Below are 8,857 nucleotides of genomic sequence, written 5' to 3'. Positions count from 1 at the left end.
GGGATTCTCCATTATCATTTTAAAAACAAGCACATAGAGATACAGATTTCCTCCCTTTTTTATTTTTGCTGCATGGACATAAACACATCTCGAGCATTGTTGTCACATTGGATTTGCAGAGTGCTGGAGCTGGGTGATGGTGAGTGGCAGTCGAAAGGGAAGGGGCAGCAGAGGTTGGAGTTGAATATAATCACGCTGAAAAAGACTTTTCCAAAGCCCCGGGGCTCCTGAGTGGGCTCAACAAATGAAATAGGGTTTGTGTGGAGAGGGGATGGCATGAGAAGGGCAGAGCATGATTAGAAAGGACAGATCTTTTGTTAGAGGTTACTGATCCACTGGAAAAGAAAGATGAGTTGGAAAAAAAGGGCCTGGAAGGGTTGAATGCATGAGCACTGCCCTGCAGCCCACTCACACCCACTGTTCCTTTCAGCTGGTTTTGAAGTTGATACTCACGTGTTTCCAGTTGGCTCTTGTGGGTTGAACTGCGAGTTTTTGAGTAAATAACCACGTACAGTCACTCCTGGAAGCTGCTGGGCCTTAATTCCCCAGGTTGCTGTCGGTGGGAGCTCCCACAGATGTGGTGATGCTCAGCCAGCTGTGCAGGCTGGAGGTGCACACAGAGAGATTTACACACATGTTGGGTAAACATTTCCAGTTATACGAATATATACACAAAGCTAATTATTTCTCCTTAATTGGTGAGGCAAGATTGATTCAAGCTGGGTTCTTCCCCTACTGAGGAAAATTGTCCAGTTCTGGGCCACATTGAGGGGCTGGAGAGTGTCCAGGGAAGGGAAAGGAGCTGGGGAAGGGTCTGGGAGAGTCAGAGCTGTGAGGAGCAGCTGGGGGAGCTGGAGAAAAGCCTGTGGTTCTGTGCCTTTACAGACAGGTGGTTCTGTCCTTGATAATTCTGGAAATCTGATAAACCCTCCACACGTGAGAATCTGTGTATGTACAGATGAATTATCAAAGTCACATCAGCTTTGCCAGTTCCTGTGGCCAAACTGTCCTTCTTTGGCACTGATGGCAAAGGAAACATCTGAGAACTGACGGTGCTCAGGATACCAAGCCAGGGGCTGTGGACCAGCCTCAGTAAGGGGATCAGGCAGCACTCAGGGAATATCCTGAGCTGGAAGGGACCCACAAGGATCATTGAGCCCAGCTCGATACAGCAGTGATCTCAATTAAGCAGGGGCACCAGGTAGAACTGGCAAAATGAGATTGCGGGCAGGAAGCCAGAGTGCTGAAGTCAAACGCTGACAAAACAGGTACAAATTGCAAAGCTAATAATGGAAATTCATGCTCGGGCTGTCAGGGGACAGCAGCCATCCCACCCCACCCCAGGGGTGCCGAACGAGCTGCTCAGGGGGTCGGGCTGCACTTGTCTGTCCTCCTGTCTCGCCGCAGCTCTCCAGATGCACAAACACTTCTCGAGTTCAAGTCCTCAATTCTGAATTTGCCCTCAGGCTTGTGCTGAGCGGGATCTGAAATGGTGGGGATGATAGGACAGGGCTGCAAACGCCTTGGATTTGCAATCCTGACACATTCCTGTTCCACGCCGGAGCGGAGCAGCAGCCCTGGCTCCGCTCGGGCTCTTCCCTGAGCAAACACTTCCCACAAAGCCATTATCTGTGAGCACAGGGGCTGCGGGAGCAAGCAGAGCGAAAACAAACACAGCAAAGGTGTCTGAAGGCCTCGGATCTCAGTTTCAACAGATGTAACTAATAAGGGTTCGGAAATCGAGCAGGGAATTGGGACGCTGGTGTGAGAGCGCCGCTCCCAAAGGGCAGCAGTAAAACCAGGGGAACCCCAAGTGATCCTGTTCTTTCGTAGCTCTGTTTCTAAAACAGCCCTGGCTTTTCCTTCCCTCAATCCCAGGTCCACCTTCACTGATCCAGCTGCAGGCAGGGGCTGGGGACATCTCTCTGCAGTGCTGAGGTGGCACTTGGGGCACTGAGGACATTCAGCATCACAGGAGAGAAACTTCACTGCCTGATCTGCGTGCGGTTGTCAGTAGCAAAACACAGATTGCCCTGAGAAATGGAGACAAAAAATGGCTATTTTTGGCAATATCACGAAGAACAAGCATGCAGTTGGGCTTTTCTAATTAAGTTCTAAGGCAGGTTGTGCGTGGACTTGTGCTTCTTCTGACTGTTCAGCCGCAATGACAATAGAGGAGTAAATGTTTCAGCAAATTGTTACCTCACCCAGAGTGTCACAAGATGGCATTTTCACAGGGCCACTACTTGGATAAAATATGACCTTTTAATGTTCTGACAACAAAAACTGGCTATTACAGTATATCTAAACAGGATATACACCAATTTTGGTATTTTGGGGCAGTTCTTTCCCTCATGGATGAATCTGTTCCCTGGAAGAGCAATCCCTGTAGATCCATTTGTTGCCTGCTAGTGCAGCTACAGGAAAGCTGTCCTGGTTCTCCTTTGTCCTTTACTCCTCTAACTCTGGCTAGGTGCTGCTCCTGGGGCAGTTTGTGCAGGATCAGACCCCGGGCGAGGCCTCTGCTGCTGTGACAGAGCAGTGGGGAGGGCAGCACTTGTTCAGAGCACAGTGCAGGACTTACAAGATCCCAGGCTGGCTTCCAGCTTTAACATGAAGACATCAATTCACCCTCATTTTCCCCAGGCTGGCTGCAAACTTGGAGCTTTAATAAACACAGGAGCAGAGCTGTTGTGTCTTTAGGCGCTTCCAGCAGACTCTGCTCTGACGCTGAACCAGCCAAGACAAGCATTGCTAAACAGCTTTTTGTTTGTGGGGCTGGCATCCAGCACATCTCTCAGTGTTTAACTCTCCTGTTGGATGAGAACAGTGTCACGGTGTCACATTGTGCCAGGCGTGTTGGAGAATGACACAGGATTAGGGTGACAGGAGGAGGGCTCAGGCCCAGGCTCAGGGCAGGACAAGGAATCTGTGGGAGAGGCAGCTGCAGAAAACACCCAGAAAAACAGGGCAGAGAAAGGGATTTCAGCGGCCAAAGTCCTCTGTTTTGATCATTCTGGCAGCTGCTCCTCTCCACTGGAATCTGGCTGCTTCTATTTCACTGAGTTTCATAAACTGAAATTGGACAAAGCTGATGGAACTTCGAAGTTGTCCCCTCCTCGAGCAGATGCTTGGGCTGGATAATCCCAGAGGTCCCTTCCAACCTTATTCTTTCATGACTCCATGGAACACACGTGTCTGAGTGACTTTTCCACCGTTCCTGGTCATGAATATCCGTTTCTTTTTCCCTCAATATTTCTACCTGGGACTTGCAGCAGCTTTCTGGCAATGTTTGCACAAGTAAACCCAATCCCAATAACCACTTGCAGGGAACGAAGAACAGGAGGGGCAAGGGCAAGGAAAAATTAATTTAAACACCAGGCTAATATTTACAGAGCAGCTGTTGCTTTATTTGCCCAGCTTTGCTAATTGTAGGCCAGAACCTGCCCTGCTGAGGGCAGGGGACCCACACTGGTCCCATGGCTTGGCTGGCAGGGGACACCCGGGACATTCTGGATTCTCCCCCTGATTATCAAGTATGAATAACTGGCCAGGGTGATTCCACCTTGCCTGGGACTCTGGGTGGGTGTGGGAGAACTGGGTGAACTCCCCCCTCACGCAGGGAAAGGTTGGAATTCCAGCCCTTGGGTGGAAATTCCCATTCCCAAAGACAAAAGACCCCATGGACTGAGTGTGTGCTGCACACCTGGGAGCCCTGATGGACGTGGGTTGACCAGATCTGTTCTGAAAGGCTGGAAATGTGGATTTCTGTGCCTAAAGCACTGCGCAGGACTTTTCCCCTCATGAATAAATAAATAATAAACAGCGGAGGCATATGGGGGAACTCACAGCCCTTCTCCTGCTTGAAGCTTGGGAAAAAAAATTAAAATATCAGAAGATAAAGATGGCAAGGGACCCCTGCAGGGAAAAACCTCTTTGTCTAATGACCTTTCTAGGTCTATGATAGCAAATACAATGGCCAGAGCTCATAAATCATAGTTCAGGAAAACATCCTGAGGGGACGCTTTGACACTGTTTGCATATTCAAATCTTATCCCACTCATGAAAGAGAGACAAAATGTTTTTTTCTCTCAAAAATGTCAGCACAGGCTGGATTAGAAAAGATAATTCAGAAGTACTCCTGGAGAATAATTACCACTGTCACCTACCTGCAATGTAGTTAATGAATGGGAAGAGAGTGTTTTATTAGAAAAAAAATTATGATTATTAGAGTAATTAATCAGCTGCATGATGACAGCTTCCCTGGGAAAATAATCTCCAAAGGCCAAGTGGCTACAGGAGGGCATTTTGTTGATAAAGCACCAGGAGCACAAAACATTCTTCTCCCATTAGATGTGGAAGTGCTTACAGGGGTGGAATTACATGATTCCCTCAGCACCTCTGGATCCACGGCACTTGGGGAGCTCAGAGATTCATTCTCTCATCGCTTAAATGCAAGAAAATTTTGTGACCTTCTGCTCTCCCCCACATAAATAAATATCCCTTCCTCTCATGCCTCGTGTCTGTCCCATCCATCCCAGCCCCAGCCAGGGAGGCAGGTCAGGATCTCTCCATCCTGAGCGCATTGCTCAGCTTCCCCCGGGGCACACGGGGATGTCTCCACCCTGGGAAGGTGGGAAGGGACAAATTCATGGCTCCTCTGGTCTGTCCAAAGGTAAAGAGAGACCAGGCCCAGGCCCAGGCAGGGGCTGTCTGGGGACACAGAGGTTCCCAAACCTCGGGAAGGCCAGAGCCCCCTCCTTGGCTCCCCACCCGGGGCGGGCAGCAGGACAGGGGACAAGGGGAAAGGATGGGGAGCAATTTGGCCCAAGTGCAGCTCAGCAGGGGCAGTTTGAGCTGTGGGCTCTGTCTCGGGCTCTGCCTCTGCCCTGAGCTCTCGTGCAGCTCCCTCCAGGTCCTGTCTGGTGAAGGACATCCACAGCAGTGACAGACCCCAGAGCTGGCCCCTCTGCCCTGTCCCCCCTCGCAGAGGGTTCGTTCAGAGCCAGGAGCCCGAGGAGAGCTTGCTCCTCCTCAGAGCTGGAAATAGAAAGGAGGCTCCGAGGCAGGAGCTGCCTGGAGTCCCCCACGCCGTGTTGGAGACTTTGCTTTGCCATCAGCAGCTGATGTGAATGGTGAATTCCTGCAGGAAGGGGGCCGGGGGGGTCTGGCTGAGCCCCTGCCCCTCTGCATTCCATGTGATGTTTCCCTCCTTCCCTGTGGCTGCAGTTTCTGCCTGGCACAGCTTTCATCTCCAGACATCTCATTTATCCCGAGGTCCCCATGCCCTGAAGAATCAGCCTCTTCCCTCAGACCCTGCTGCAGATTCCCCCCATCCCTGGGCTGTCACATCCTCTGTCCCTCTCTCAGCGTGGCTCTGCTCCTCCCTGCTGAGCTCCAGCCTGCACCCACCAGTGCTCCCAGTCCCTGCAGGCAGCCCCTACTGGGATCTCACTGGGAGGCTGAGGGTGTTGCAGGGGGATGCAGACACCACTGAAAACCCAGGGCTTGCTGAAATTCCCCTTCCCCCTGTGGCAGCACCACTTCATCTCGGGTCAGTTTTCCTGCTTGTTGGAATAATGGGGATTTCTCTGGGACAGGAGTGGAGCAGGTCCCCTGTGCTCGGGTAACTCTCAGGGCTTTGGCCTCTGCTGTCCCCCAGTTTCTCTGTCCCCTCCTCATCTCTTTGGGGCCATTCCTTCCCCGCAGCCCCAGGAGAGTGAGGGGAAGCACCCCAGACTCCGAGCACGGTTTCCATCATGGATGTTCCTTCCAAGTAAAACAAGTGTGTGTTCACAGCAGACTAACCAGTGCCGAGGATAATGTATGAACAAATGCCAAGGGCAACAGCTCAGAGATATATTATTTACATATTTATTAGAAATTCAGAGCTGTTTGGGAGAGCAAACCACTTCTGACTTCAATTCCAATAAGTAAACGACCCAATGGGCAAATAAAAGCAAAGGGAAACATGCAATGCCACAGCTTACACAAGCTAATACAGTAAAACAAAATATTCTGAACATGAAACTATTCTGCAAGATATTGAAAAAACCCCTACCTTTATGCTGCTTCTTGGTTAAGCACTCAGAAAATAGTAGCTGCAAAATAATTTAATTATATGTGCTATCAGTTGCCTCCCAGACTAACAGAAAGATAATTAATCCTTGTTTATCTAAACTGCACTGGAGTTCAGTTCAAACTGCCCTGCAGCGGCGAGCATCACTTCTGCTTCAGCTGAACTTGCGCTGGCCTTTCTTTCACCATTTTTTTTCTTCTCTGGGTAGTTTAAGGGTGAAAAAAATAATGGTAGCTGCTGGCTGTCATCTGAGAAGGAGCCCTGTGACTGTGGGAGGGGTGACAAACCTGTGTGTGAGCTGGCACTGGGGATGGGGAGGGAGGATTCCATGCCCAGGTCTGTCATGGACTCTGGTTTTTACATTTAAGTTGTTAAAGTCTCTCTCTCCATAAAATGACCCAGTGGAAGTGTCCCCGCCCGGGACAGAGGCTTGGAACTAAAAGATCTTTAAGGTCCTGTCCGACCCAACGCATTCCATGATTCTATGCAAACAAAAGGTGAAGTTCTTCCGATTTCACCCATTACTGGAGGTGAGAAAATGCAAATCCATTGCCTGACCCAAAAGCTGCTGAGGGAACAGTCCCTGGCTCATCTCCCTTGTTGAGAAAGAACATTTGATACCAGCAGCAACCCCAAACACAGGCAAAGCATCTTTAGGCTTCCAGCATCCTTTTCAAATGCTTGCTTGAAATATTTCCAGGTAGATCAGGGTTGTGAAACGATCGGGAAGAGGAACAAAGGCTTTGTAAAGGTTGTAATAAATGTAAAAATGTTTGGAGCGTTAGCAGTGCTCAAACCCGTTATTTAAATTCATCAGATGTCACTTGGAGGGAGCTCTCAGGAACAGCCTTTCCATGGGTTCTTTTCTAGGGAAACTGGTGAGTAATTGTCAAATAAAGAGCACCCCAGGCCGCAGCCCCTGCGGAATGTCAGCCCCTGCCAGGCTGATAACGCCCCGCGTTGCTGCCGAGACGGGAATGCAATAATAATAATAATAATAATAATAATAGCAATAATAATAAATGGGACTCCCCCAGTGCGGAAAGCACAGCCCCGCTCCCGAAAACAGCCAAGGACATCAGAGCTTCCAGAGAAAAAGCTCCCAAGCCTTTCTCCTGGCAGAGAAGGCATTGAAGTTAATTTAAAAGAGGCACTCGGTTTTGGAGCAGGGCTCTGCTGGGACCTTTTGGGTATTGGGAAAAATGATTAACAGATGTGCCTTCCCATTTCCCAATATATCTCCTTTGAATTGCAAAGTGGCCTCCTGCTTATTTTGAAGTACAATATGTCCAACCTTCCAGGCACAGCTTATTGCTAATTTCCTCTGCCACGATGAATCTATGATTTATTTAACAAATTTCCACCCAGCAAATAAACCAACATTTGTTCTACCTGGAGGGCACTTCCCAAATATCACAGCACAGCCAGGCATGGCTGCAACAGTTGGCAGGGGAATGGTGGCCAAAATGATGAACAGGAAAATGGGAAATCATGGGAGTGTCCCCACAAAACACAGCATCTCACCTTCACTGGGGCTCTTCTGGCAGGCACAAGCACCATGAAACAATTGCATTTTCAGCTGTATTTGTCTCATCTACATGCACTGATTCGAGTGTGGCACCAGATGTCTTCTGTGCCCAAATGCCCACCAAGAGTTTAATGACTCTGTGCTGAGGGAAGGCTTGGATGCACCAAAATGGCCTTGAACTTCTAAGCTTCAGATTAGAAAAAATCCCCTAATTCCACTACTTTATACAAGTATTTGTTCCCACCCAAGTTTGAAAAGCTCTGTTTCCTTGGCACGGTTATTTGTTTACTCGCTCTCCAATATGGAATACAAGTGTCCAAATTTTGGGGTTTTATGGACTTTGAGGTTTTCCTCGTAAAATAGGGAATGCAAAGTTGTGTGGAGCTGCAGCCCAGTGTCAGACAGCAGCTGCCACCCAGGTGGGGCCGATCTCCAGGAGCCCAGAGCCTTTTCTGTGTGTTTGGAGCACAGGGGGTGTGTGCACGGCTCCAGAGCCTCCTCCCTTGGATGGAGACAGGAGTCTCCAGGGGTGAAAGCCGTGCACAAGGGCAGGACGTGACTTTCTGTCCCAGGGCAGTTCAATTGCTGCATTTGGAGATGTCTCAGTGGGTAATAAAATATATTCCCCATACTCAGAGCTGAAGAATGAAGCTTCCCCCAAACGAACACAACAGAAAGGAATTTTCTTTGGGTTTTATTTGCTTTGGGTTATTAAAGTGACAAGTCTGTGCTCTCCAGGCAGCATGGGGGATTAGAAAGGCTCCAAGGACAGAGCTCAGGCCCCAGTGGGTGCTTCACTTCCACAACAAACAAATGCATTCCTCTCCCTCCTCATCCCTCGTGTTTCCCTGTGCCAGGCAGACTTTCCAGCCAGGCTGAAGGGTCCTGGTGGTGGCTGCTGAATGTGAGTGAAGAACCAAAATATCCCTCCCTGCTCAGGGCATAAAAAAGCAGCTGAGCAAGAAAAAAATTAGACATTGCTGTTTACAGAATTTTTTTTTTCTTTGCATCGTATTTGAAATGTATAAAATATTTAGCTTAGGCAAATGCAGTCACACTGTAATAGACTTCTCCAGCTTGCAGGGAAGAGGGGCTGATTGTTTGCTCTCTGCTGTGTCAATAACTGGCACAGACAGGCAGAAAGCACAGAGCCCTCTCTGCTCTGTCCTCCGTCCTCTTCCCAGCCAGCATTACAGGCTTTGGGACAGAACAGGTTGGTGGAAGCTGTGATGGGGGGGCACAGTGAGACC

The sequence above is a fragment of the Corvus brachyrhynchos genome, unplaced genomic scaffold, assembly GCF_000691975.1.
Source record: "Corvus brachyrhynchos isolate BGI_N302 unplaced genomic scaffold, ASM69197v1 scaffold338, whole genome shotgun sequence".
NCBI lineage: Eukaryota > Metazoa > Chordata > Aves > Passeriformes > Corvidae > Corvus > Corvus brachyrhynchos.
The sequence above is the reverse complement of the archived record's forward strand: the minus strand, read 5'-3'. Positions refer to the sequence as shown.